Raw genomic sequence first — 13278 nt, 5'->3', positions numbered from 1 at the left:
GTGTTCCAAATATTTAGTTGGAGGAAATTTCTGCTCATCCAATACTTGATGTCAGGCATGCAGTGTGACAAATCAGAGAAAGTGGAGGGGTCAAGAGAGGTGGTGGTGAGGTGGAGCTGGATGTCGTCAGCGTACATGTGGATCCTGACGTTGTGTTTTCAGATGAGATGCCTTCGCTTCACAAAGGAGGCTATCGCTGAGCTATGTTACCTACTACAGCCATTCGAGCCTCGTACCAGGGCATGGACAGCCCTGCCTGTGGCTGTCAAGGTCACCATGGCCCTTAAACTTTATGCCGCGGGCAACTTCCAGGCTGCAGCAGATGATATCTGCGACATATCACAGTTCGCAGTCCACGGCTGTATCAGGGAGGTCGCCGAGGCTCTCTGCAACAGGAGGAACACCAACATCTCATTCCCCATAGAGAGAGTTAAGGAGGACAAGAGAGCATTAGGTATTTCCTGCATAACAGGGTTCCCCATAGCACAATGCACCATTAACTGTAAGCACATTGCCTTATATACTCCCCATCATCAGACTGGCATCTTTATCAATAGAAAAGGATTGTACTTTCTCAACATACAGCTGGTTTGCGACCACAGGTAGAGCATTATGCAGGTCTGTGCCCAATATTTTGGCAGCAGTCATGATTCATCCTGCAGCAGTCATCTGTGCAGCCGTTATTCCAACCAGGCCATCAAGTTACTGACTGATTGCTGGGTGACAAGGGATATTTTCTCTGGATATGCATCGACCACCAGTGCCCTTAGATGCCGGAGCTCTTAGAAACCTGCCCATCGAAGAGCACTTCACCTAAACCACCATCCTTACTACCACAACCCGATTACCTTCCTTCAGTTCAGCCTTATGGGTCATTCCCTAACTTCACTCAAATATAAACACCAAAATCAAATCCACAACAAAAAACAAATTTATCGAACAACTCAATTCCATCTCTATCGAACAGTAAACAGAAATAACACGCCTTTAGTGCCTGTCTTCTGTGCGTTCTTACCTATCCTAGTGCCACTACGAAATGTTCCCCCACTGGCTACACCTTGGGAGGTGAAAGAACATAAGAAATAGGAGCAGGAGTAGGCCAATCGGCCCCTCAAGCCTGCTCCGACATTCAATAAGATCATGGCTGATCTGATCTTAACCGCCAATCCACTATCACAGAACCATCTCCTGAATCTAACAGAATTAGACACATGAAATAGGAGCAGGATCAGGCTACACGGCCCCTGGGCCCGCTCCGCTACCCACAGGGCCATGACCGATCCGAACCTAGACTCATGTCCAAATTCCTGCCCGCTCCCCGTAACCCTTAATTCCCTTTACTTCTAGGAAACTGTCTATTTCTGTTTTAAATTTATGTAATGATGTAGCTTCTACAGCTTTTTGGGGCAGCATATTCCATGGACCTACCACCCTCTGAGTGAAGTAGTTCCTCCTCATCTCAGTTTTGAAAGAGCAGCCCCTTATTCTAAGACTATGCCCCCTAGTTCTAGTTTCACCCATCATCGGGAACATCCTCCCCGCATCCACCCGATCCAACCCCTTCACAATCTTATATGTTTCAATAAGATCGCCTCTCATTCTTCTGAACTCCAATGAGTAGAGTCCCAATCTACTCAACCTCTCCTCATATGTCCATCCCCTCATCCCCGGGATTAACTGAGTGAACCTTCTTTGTACTGACTCGAGAGCAAGTATGTCCTTTCTTAAGTATGGACACCAAAACTGTACGCAGTATTCCAGGTGCGGTCTCACCAATACCTTGTACAACTGAAGCAATACCTCCCTATTTTTATATTCTATCCCCCTAGCAATGAAAGTCAACATTCCATTGGCCTTCTTAATCACTTGCTGCACCTGCATACTAACCTTTTGAGTTTCGTGCACCAGGACCCCCAGATCCCTTTGTACTTCAGTACTTTCCAGTTTCTTGCCATTAAGATAATAACTTGCTCTACGATTTTTCCTGCCAAAGTGCATAACCTCACACTTTCCAGTATTGTATTCCATCTGCCAAATCTCTGCCCACTTACTTAGCCTGTCTATGTCCCCTTTCAGGTTATTTATGTCCTCCTCACTCACTACTTTCCTTCCCATCTTAGTATCATCTGCAAACTTTGATATGTTACACTCGGTCCCCTCCTCCAAATCGTTAATATAGATTGTAAAGAGTTGGGGACCCAGCACTGACCCCTGCGGAACACCACTAGTTACTGATTGCCAGTCTGAGAATGAACCATTTATCCCAACTCTCTGCCTTCTGTTAGATAGCCAATCCTCTATCCATGCCAGAATATTACCCCCAATCCCGTGATTTTTTATCTTAAGCAATAATCTTTTATGTGGCACCTTGTCAAATGACTTTTGGAAGTCTAAATACACTACGTCCACTGGTTCCCCTTTATCCACCCTATATGTTACTTCCTCAAAGAACTCCAGCAAATTTGTCAAACATGACTTCCCCTTCATAAAACCATGCTGACTTTGTCCTATTAAATTATGATTATCCAAATGTCCTGTTACTGTCTCCTTAATAATGGACTCCAAAATTTTACCTACCACAGATGTTAGGCTAACCGTTCTATAGTTTCCAGCCTTCTGTCTACTGCCCTTTTTAAATAAGGGTGTTACATTAGCAGTTTTCCAGTCTGCCGGGACCTTTGCCGAGTCCAGGGGGTTTTGGAAGATTATTACCAATGCATCCACAATCCCTACCGCCACTTCCCTCAAGACCCTAGGATGTAAGCCATCAGGTCCAGGTGATTTGTCTGCCTTGAGTCCCATTATTTTACCGAGTGCCACTTCCTTAGTGATTTTGATTGTGTTTAGCTCCTCCCCCGCTTTAGCCCCCTGTTTGTCCAGTGTTGGGATATTCTTAGTGTCTTCAACTGTAAAGACTGATATAAAATATTCATTCATTGTTTTTGCCATCTCCATATTTCCCACCATTAATTTCCCGGTCTCATCCTCTAAGGGACCAACATTTACTTTAGCCACCCTTTTTCTTTTTATATAACTATAAAAACTCTTACTATCTGTTTTTATATTTTTTGCTCATTTACTTTCATAATCTATCTTCCCTTTCTTAATCAATCTTTTTGTTATTTTTTGCTGTCTTTTAAAGTTTTCCCAATCCTCTATCCTCCCATTAGATTTGGCTACCTTATATGCCCTTGTTTTTAGTCGAATACTATCCTTAATTTCTTTACTTCGCCACGGATGGCTGCCTTTTCTTTTACACCCTTTTCTTCTCAGTGGAATATATATTTTTTGGAAGTTGTAAAATAACTCCTTAAATGTACACCACTGATCATGTATCGTCTTACCCTTTAATCTATTTTCCCAATCCACTCTACTCAATTCCGCTCTCATACCTTCATAGTTTCCTTTATTCAAGCTTAGCACGCTTGTTTGAGATCCAACCTTCTCACCCTCTAATTGAATATGGAATTCAACCATGTTATGGTCACTCATTCCAAGGGGATCCTTTACTAGGACATTTTTAATTAATCCTGTCTCGTTACACAGGACCAGATCTAAGGTTGCTTGCCCCCTGGTCGGTTCAGTTACATACTGCTCAAGAAACCCATCCCTAATACACTCAATGAACTCATCCTCAAGGCAGCCCTGCCCAATTTGATTTGTCCAATTAATATGATAGATAAAATCCCCCATAATTATAGATGTTCCCTTATTACAAGCCTCAACTATTTCCTGATTGATACTCCGTCCAACAGAGTTGCCACTGTTCGGAGGCCTATAGACTACGCCCACTAGTGTTTTTTTCCCATTATTATTCCTTACCTCCACCCAAACTGTTTCATTATCCTGATCTTTTGACCCAATATCATTTCACTGTATTACAGTGATTCCTTCCTTTATTAACATAGCCACCCCACCTCCCCTTCCTTCCTGCCTGTCCTTCCTGATCGTTAAATAACCTGGTATGTTTAATTCCCAGCCATGTTTCTGTAATGGCCACAAGATCATACCCATATGTAGTTATTTGTGCCATTAACTCGTCTATTTTGTTACGAATGCTACGTGCATTCAGATAGAGAACTTTCAAAGATGTTTTGTGACACTTAGTTCCTGCTTTTGCCTTTTTTATTACTTTACCTTTTACTCCATACCTTCTGCCCCTTCCTGACACGCTCTGGTTTTTAATTTCCCCACTGCTACCTAAGTCTATGACCTTCTCTGTTGTCGTTTTTATTATTTGCTCTCTAGGAACCTCCCCCACACTAGTTAGTTTAAAGCCCTCTCTACAGCCCTAGTTATATGATCCGCCAGGGCTCTAGTCCCAGCACTGGCCAAGTGAAGCCCGTCCCAACGGAACAGCTCCCTCCTGCCCCAGTACTGGTGCCAGTGTCCCAGGAAGCAAAACCCATTTCTCCCACACCAGTCTTTGAGCCACGCATTTAACTCTCTAATTTTATTTGTCCTAGCCAAATTCGCTCGTGGCTCAGGTAATAATCCAGAGATCATTACCCTTGTGGTTCTGCTTTTTAATTTGGCCTCTAGCTGCTCAAACTCCCTCAGCAGAACCTCCTTCCTTGTCCTATCTATGTCGTTGGTACCAACATGGACCACGACAACTGGATCCTCCCCCTCCCACTCCAAGTTTCTCTCCAGTCCAGAGGAGATGTCCTTAACGCTGGCAGGCAACACAGCCTTCGGGACTCTCGCTCTCGGCTGCAAAGAACTCTATCTCTCCCCCTAACGATACTATCCCCTACCACTACAACATTTCTTTTAACTCCCCCCACTTGAATGGCCCCCCGCTCCACGGTGCTGTGGCCAGGTTGCTCATCCTCCCCGCAGTCCCCGTTCCCATCCTCACAGGGAGTAAGAGCCTCGAACCTGTTGGACAAGTGCAAGGGCTGCGGCTCCTCCAACACTACCTCCTGGATCCCCGTACCTGCCTCACTTCTAGTCACACCATCCTGACCCCGGCCACGGACTACATCTGAATTAATTAATCTAATTGGTGTGAATACCTCGTGATACACAGAGTCCAGGTAACTCTCCCCCTCCCTGATGTGTCTCAGTGTTTGAAGCTCGGACTCCAGCTCTTCAACACGGAGCCGGAATTCCTCGAACAGCCAACACTTACTGCAAATGTGATCACCGTGAGCATCAATGGTGTCCACCAGCTCCCACATATTGCAGCAGCAACACAGCAACTGATCTCCCATTCTATGTAATTAATTAAATTTATTAATATTATTCTTAAATACCCTCTGCCCCGATTCTAGATGGTGAATATCACACCTTAGAAACTATAAACCAAAGAGATTTAAGCTTAAAAAGGGAGAAATACTTACCAGCCAATCACTTACCCGCTTTCTGGTGACGTCACACTTGGATTACTTTTTACCTCTCTCCTTCCCTCCGAGTTCCCAGACTGGGGACTGGTACGCCTTACCTGGTCTCTGGGACTTTTATAGCCCCGCTGCTGCTGCTGAGTTCCCGCCGACGCACTGAGGCCTTACCTGGGTCTCTGGGACTTTTATAGCCCCACTGCTGCCGCTGAGTTCCCGCCGACGCACTGAGGCCTTACCTGGTCTCTGGGACTTTTATAGCCCCACTGCTGCCGCTGAGTTCCCGCCGACGCACTGAGGCCTTACCTGGTCTCTGGGGCTTTTATAGCCCCGCTGCTGCCGCTGAGTTCCCGCCGACGCACTGAGGCCTTACCTGGTCTCTGGGACTTTGATAGCCCCACTGCTGCCGCTGAGTTCTCGCCGACGCACTGAGGCCTTACCTGGTCTCTGGGACTTTTATAGCCCCGCTGCTGCCGCTGAGTTCCCGCCGACGCACTGAGGCCTTACCTGGTCTCTGGGACTTTTATAGCTCCGCTGCTGCCGCTGAGTTCCCGCCGACGCACTGAGGCCTTACCTGGTCTCTGGGGCTTTTATAGCCACACTGCTGCCGCTGAGTTCCCGCCGACGCACTGAGGCCTTACCTGGTCTCTGGGACTTTTATAGCCCCGCTGCTGCCGCTGAGTTCCCGCCGACGCACTGAGGCCTTACCTGGTCTCTGGGACTTTTATAGCCCCGCTGCTGCCGCTGAGTTCCCGCCGACGCACTGAGGCCTTACCTGGTCTCTGGGACTTTTATAGCCCCGCTGCTGCCGCTGAGTTCCCGCCGACGCACTGAGGCCTTACCTGGTCTCTGGGACTTTTATAGCCCCGCTGCTGCCGCTGAGTTCCCGCCGACGCACTGAGGCCTTACCTGGTCTCTGGGACTTTTATAACCCCGCTGCTGCCGCTGAGTTCCCGCCGACGCTCTGAGACCTTACCTGGTCTCTGGGACTTTTATAGCCCCGCTGCTGCCGCTGAACTTCCATTGAAGACACTTCAGATGGATACGGTGGCCGACCTCGAGCAGCTGTGGGCCTTGAGGGCCCAGCAGACTGCAGTATCTCAGCACGTGCTGGACTAATGGCTATGACACTAACAAGGGCATTGGCAGAGTGGGTGGTGAGGGAGCAGCTATGCTGTCTTCCTGAGAGAGGACAGGAGGTGCAACTCTCTTGGTGCAGGAGTGAGGTGACGCTCTGGAAGCCCCTGTCCACAATGGCCCCTAAAGCCAAGCTGGCAACCATCTGAAGTTCCATGGCAGCTGTCAGGACTGTCAGAAGAGGCCCTTGATGGTAGGAGCCACTATCGTGTTAATGGAGCTGACCATCTTGGACAGAATGGTCTCCATGCTCTGCACAAAGACTTGATACAAGTTGGAGCTGAACTGCTTCATGCTCTGCGACATTGTGTGCAAGCTCGCTGGCAGGCTGCCCAGTGCACCTAGCATTTCCTGGCATTTGCGCATCAACATTCTTTAGTAGGCTGGACCCTCGAAATAACCATCTGAGTCATCAGCAGCAGAGCTATTATGTGATCTCACCCTGGTGATCTGGCACCAGTGGCATCCTATCCCCCTGCCCTAGCTCCTGCATACTTGTGGTTGGTGATTCGTGGCGTGAAGAATTCTCCTCTAGCCGAGCCTCTGAAATGCGTGTGGTGCCAGTATCTAAGCTGGTGCTTGCAAGAGTGAGATCAAGTGACGCTGCATCTTCAGGAAAGCATGCCTCCTTTTCCTACACTTTTTCAACACCTGAAATGAAAGCGAAGGACAAGATTTAGCTTTTAGTGTTAAGGGAGAGCAAGAGAGAGCAGTGGCTGGTGAAAGTATCTGCAGCTGGAAGTAGGAATGGCAAAAGAGGATAAGATGTGAAGAAATCCTATGTGACGTCTCCTCCAGTGATGTCAGTCATGACAGTCATGACTCTGCCCCTGCCCATGATGGCCAGCACATTTTGTTTGAGGTGTGAGAGGGTGTGCAGATGGTCTTGGCCTCCTCCAGTGGCAGATTCCTGTCTCAAGCTGTGGGTGACCGTCTCCTGCATGAAAGAAGTTAGTGACAGTCTTGTCAGGTATTTAGAGAATGTGCTTATCATGGTCGAATAACTGGTATGTGTTGTGCCTGTGTATAATAAGACACAGACTGCAGGAGAACGGTACAACAGGTGTTTACTCAATGTGGCTCACACTGGAACTGATCTGTACAGATTACTACTCAGTGCTATATACAGGTGTGGTCACTGCCGGTACTGCAGTATACATGAGCTGTAAAAGATAGTTCCCCCCTTAAAGGTATATACATTACAATTCCTCCCCTTTTAGATTAACAGTACCATAACACTCATTTAACAATTAAATATCAAACTAATTACAATTAACACTTTTAACATGCAACATTAGCTGAAAATAGTCTATCTATATATTCAGTCTTTGGGGAGGCTTCCTGATCCTTTCTGGATAGCGCCTTTCCCGAGTGTCTTCCTCTTGGTGCGGAGGCGATTCTGGCCCCCTGTCGTCGGTTGGTTCATCAGCTTCCGATTCTACTGTTTCTGAGGTAGATGCGACATGTACGTCGGGTTCATCACCAGGTACGTATGGGCGAGGCATGGGGTTGACTTGTTCCTGTGACTCTAGGATCTGGTCAGCATGGCGTCTCACGATGCTCTCCCCAATGTCCACTGTGTACATTAGTGGGCCCTGCCGTGTGCATATCGTTCCTGGCTGCCATTTTTCTGTTTGGTAGTCGCGGGCCAAGACTGGTTGCCCTACATTGAAGCTCCTCGTTGGCTTCTCATGGATGTGCTGGAATTGCTTACTCTCAACATCTCTTCGTACGTTAAGTCTGAGCAAATCCAGGCGAGATCTTAACCTTCGGTTAAAGAACATCATGGCTGGGGCCTGGTTGGTGACTGCATGTGTCGCATTCCGGTGGGCGAACAGGAAATTGTCCACCTTGTGCTGCAGCGGAATGTTATCATTGTACATCGCCTTTATTGCCTTCTTAAAGGTTTGTACGAACCTCTCAGCCAATCCATTTGTGGCTGGATGATACGGGGCGGATGTGTAATGCCTTACCCCATTCTTTTTCAAGAACCTCCGGAACTCTTCGGACACAAACTGTGGTCCGTTGTCGGAGCAAATCTGTTCTGGCAAGCCATTCCTGGCAAAAATGGTCCGTAGGACTGCAATAGTTTTCTCCGTGGTGGTGGAGGACATTTTGATGACCTCAGGCCATTTCGAGTGCGCATCCACGGCTATTAAAAACATTGAGTCCATGAATGTGTAGTGTATGTACTTTGAAGAAGGAACTATATTCTGCAGCCCCTGTATACTGCAGTACCAGTAGTGAACACCCCCGTACATAAGCCTGTGTAGTAACTTTGTATAGTAGTTCCAGTTTTGTCTCCATTCAGTAAACACCTGTTATAACCAACTCCTGCAGTCCGTGTCTCAATTACACACGGACATAACACTGACGACGAACAGATCTGAACTTACCAACAGTTCTGCACCACCTCAAGGGGATCCATCCCTGAAGCGAAGTTGTTAGAGGTCGAGGCCAGAAGGAAGAACTCCAAAAAGAAAAAAAAACAAATAAACAGAAGAAACAGGCGTCGACCGGGGGCAACCGCCTCTGATTCATCGAATTCGAAGATTGCAGGAGAGGCTGTCGAGAGCGGGGCTTGGTTATCCTGTCTATGGTGTTCCAGCTAATCGGGCTGGTGGCAGGTAGTACACTGATCCTTCCTGGGCTGCGGCGGGCTAGAGCTCAATCGGGTGGCTTTTCAACGGGGCCGAGCAGCGTTGTCGGGAAGAGGAGAGAGAGAGAGAGGGTGGAGCACACAGGGCGCGGCCGGTGCTACGAAGCTGGTCAGCGTACAGACCCGAGAAGAGGGTGGAAAGTGTCCCATAGGGTCTGCTCTGACGACGGGAACAGTAATTAAAATAAAAGAAATTAGAAGCGCAGAAAGCCGCGAGGAGCTGCAGTTTGCCACGGGGACCGCGGAGAGCGGCGTTAGCAGCAGCGCGGGGGGGAAGTGCGCGAAGACCATAAGGCGTCTCCATCGAGGCATAAAAACGCCAGCAACAGCGCTAGCAGCAGCGGAGAAGACAGAAAGCGCGGGAGGCGCCATCTTAATCCAGCGGGGAAGAAGGCAAAGTGCGGAAGGCGCCATTTTGCTCAATCAGGGAAGAAGGCAAAGTGCGGGAGGGGCCATCTTAGATCTCCAAGATGCCGAAGACTGGCAATATCACTGCCTTCGATAATGCAATAGAAGACTGGACCACGTATGTGGAAAGAGTCGAAGTATATTGCAAGGCAAATGAAGTAGCCGATGAGAAAAAGGCATCGGTACTACCAAACGTGATTTGCGCAAGAACATACGGCCTATTGCGGAACCTGATCACTCCAGTCAAACCGATGGTGAAGAGTTTTAACGAAATTGTTGATATCCTACAGGAACACCTAAATCTTACACCGCTGCTGATAGCAGAAAGATTTAAATTCCACAAGAGAAATCAGCATAAAGATGAGAGCAATGCTGATTACCTTACAGAACTACGCAAGCTATCAAAGCACTGCCAGTTCGGAGCAGGACTGGCAGATACCCTACGGGACAAATTTGTCTGTGGACTCCTGAGTGAAGGAACCCAGAAGAGGTTACTCTCAGAGAAAGAGCTGACGCTAGATAAGGCTTTCAGCGTGGCAGTATCATACGAAGCAGCAGCAAGGGGAGCTGTGGAAATACAGCAAAAGCCACAGGAATACGGCACCCATGAAATGACATGGGGATTTGAAAAATGTTATCGCTGCGGCAGAACAATCCATGACCTGAAGGACTGCTGGTCCAAGGACAAAATATGCAGGCAATGCGGAAAGATCGGACACATTGCACGAGTTTGCAGGTCCGGGAAGGAGACTAATGACAACAAAAAGGCTACTAAGGAACAGTACAGGAAATTACAAAAGATGACGGACAGTAGTTCCGAAGACCAGAAGAGCGATAGTGAATCCGGGAACAAGAGACTAAGCTGTCTCAAACTACACAACGTAATCGCAAAAGAGGATCACCGAACCATTTGGATCACCCTCACGATAGCAGGGTCCCAAGTCAAAATGGAATTGGATACAGGATCAGCCCTGACCGTCATGAATTGACGAGATTATGAGCAGCTATTCTCACACATACCCTTGAAAGACACATCCATTGTCTTGAAGACGTATACGGGGCAGAAAGTATACCCCAGAGGGAAAATAAGGGTGCCTGTCGAATACAACGGCAAGGAAATACAGAAATTGTATCTGTACATACTGCAAGATGGTGGACCACCATTATTGGATCAGAAAGATAAGTTTAGACTGGCACTCCATTCAGCCACTGACTGTGGCTGGTAAAAAGGATGACGACGTCACACCTGGATGATTGTCAAAAAATCTTAGCTAACGCTAAAGAGGTATTTCAATAAGAACTGGGAACTCTTAAAGGCATAACCGCCTCGATAAAAATAGAAAAGAATGCAATTCCCAAGTTTTTCAAAGCAAGACCGGCACCATGTGCAATTCGCCCAGCCGTCGAGGCAGAGTTGGAGAATCTGGAGAATGCAGGCGTGTTATCTAAGGTAGACTGGAGCGAGTGGGCGACACCCATCATTCCTGTCATGAAGAAAACGTTAAACAATAAGTCTGAGGAGCCAAGGAAGGTTCGCATCTGTGGGGACTTCATGGTGACGGTGAACCCAGTCCTTCACACAGTACAGTATCCTCTCCCGAGGATAGAAGATATTTTCGCCTCACTATCTGGAGGGAAGCGTTTTACAAAAATTGACCTAGCACAAGCATATTTGCAGATGGAGGTTGAAGAATCCTCTAGGAAGTATCTCACGATAAACACTCACAAAGGTCTTTACCAGTATAATCGACTGGTATTCGGAGTAGCATCAGCTCCGGCGATGGCAAAGAGCGATGGAACAAGTCCTGCAAGGGATTCCGGGGACTCAGTGTTACTTGGACGACACCCTAGTGCCAGGTGAAAATGAGAGTGAACACCTTGCCAACCTAGAGCAGGTGCTCACTAGACTAAGAGAACATGGGCTACGAGCCAATCACCCCAAGTGCGAGTTTTTTAAGAAACAGATATCGTATTGTGGCCACGTGATTGATGAAGAGGGGTTACATAAGTCCCCTGACAAAATTGAAGCAGTAGTTAAGGCTCCAGCGCCTGAAAATGTGTCGCGACTGAGGTCATTCCTCGGATTGGTGAATTACTACCATAAGTTTTTGCCGAATTTGTCCACAATTCTGCACCCACTGAACGCCCTACTGCAAACTGGAGTAGCATGGAAATGGAGCGATGAATGTAAGCGGGCCTTTCAGAAGAGTAAGGACCTAATCACTTCAAGAGAAGTATTGGCTCACTACCGATAAGACTGGCGTGTGATGCGTCTCACTACGGCATTGGAGCGGTACTGTCACATAAATTCCTTGATGGTTCAGAGAGGCCGATAGCTTTTGCGTCACGCTCGTTAATTTCAGCCGAGCGTAACTGCGCCCAGATTGACAGAGAGGCCCTCAGCCTGGTGTGGGGGGTGAAGAAGTTCAATCACTACCTGCACGGTCAGAAATTTACTCTACTAACTGACCATCAACCTCTTGTCTCCATTTTCAACCCTCAGAAGGGCGTCCCGATAATGACAGCACAACGGCTACAGAGGTGGTCCCTTTTCCTAGGGGCACACCAATATGACATTGAGTACAAAGGAACTAAACAGCATGGGAATGCTGATGGATTGTCGCGCCTACCGTTGCCGACGGTGGAAGAAGCACCTGCAGTGGATCCTGTGGAGATATTCCACTCGACCATAGTCGAATGTCTACCTGTGACGAATGCAAACATAGAACAGGAAACACGAAATGACCCAACACTCTCCAGGGTCTATGATTTAACGGTGAAGGGATGGCCAGCACATGGCAAACCACTGTTGCCAGCATTCTCGCCGAGAAGAGAACAGCTGTCAGTGTGCCGAGGAACCTTGATGTGTGGATCCAGAGTAGTAATTCCACCCAAATTGAAGGATAGAGTGCTCAATGAGCTTCATGAGGGTCATCTGGGAGGGGTAAAAATGAAGAACTTAGCCAGAGCATTTGTGTGGTGGCCGGGAGTCGATAGAGAAATCAAAGAGATGACCAAGAGCTGTACAGGATGCCAGAAGATCCAAAACGCCCCACCACAAGCCCCTCTGCATCCATGGGAGTGGCCCTCATCTCCATGGCAAAGGGTGCACATTGATTTTGCTGGTCCATTTATGGACTTGATGTTTTTAATTACGGTGGATGCACATTCAAAGTGGCCAGAGGTAATAAAAATGTCCTCAACCACCACAGAAAAAACTATCACAGTCTTACGAACCATATTTGCCAGAAATGGGCTGCCTGAACAGATTTGCTCCGACAATGGACCACAGTTTGTGTCTGAAGAGTTCCGGAGGTTCTTAAAGAACAATGGTGTTAAGCATTACACATCCGCCCCATATCATCCAGCCACCAATGGATTGGCTGAGAGGTTCGTTCAAGCATTCAAGAAGGCTAGCAAGGCAATGTGTAATGAAGACATATCCCTACAACACAAGGTGGATAACTTCTTGTTTGCCTACCGGAATGCGACACATGCGGTTACCAACCAAACTCCAGCCATGATGTTCTTCAATCGAAGACTAAGATGCCGTTTGGATTTGGTTAAGCCAAACATCAGAAGAGATGTGGAGAACAGGCAGTTTCAGAATATGAATGAAAGGCCGACCAGGAGTTTTAAGATAGGTCAACCAGTTTTGGCCCGGGACTACCGCACAGAGAAATGGCAGCCAGGAATGATCTGCACACGGCAAGGAGCTCTAATGTATACCGT

This window comes from Somniosus microcephalus, chromosome 2 (genome assembly GCF_052327205.1).
Source record: "Somniosus microcephalus isolate GS21.2 chromosome 2, FLI_Smic_1.0, whole genome shotgun sequence".
Lineage (NCBI taxonomy): Eukaryota > Metazoa > Chordata > Chondrichthyes > Squaliformes > Somniosidae > Somniosus > Somniosus microcephalus.
Note: the sequence above shows the minus strand (reverse complement) of the source record.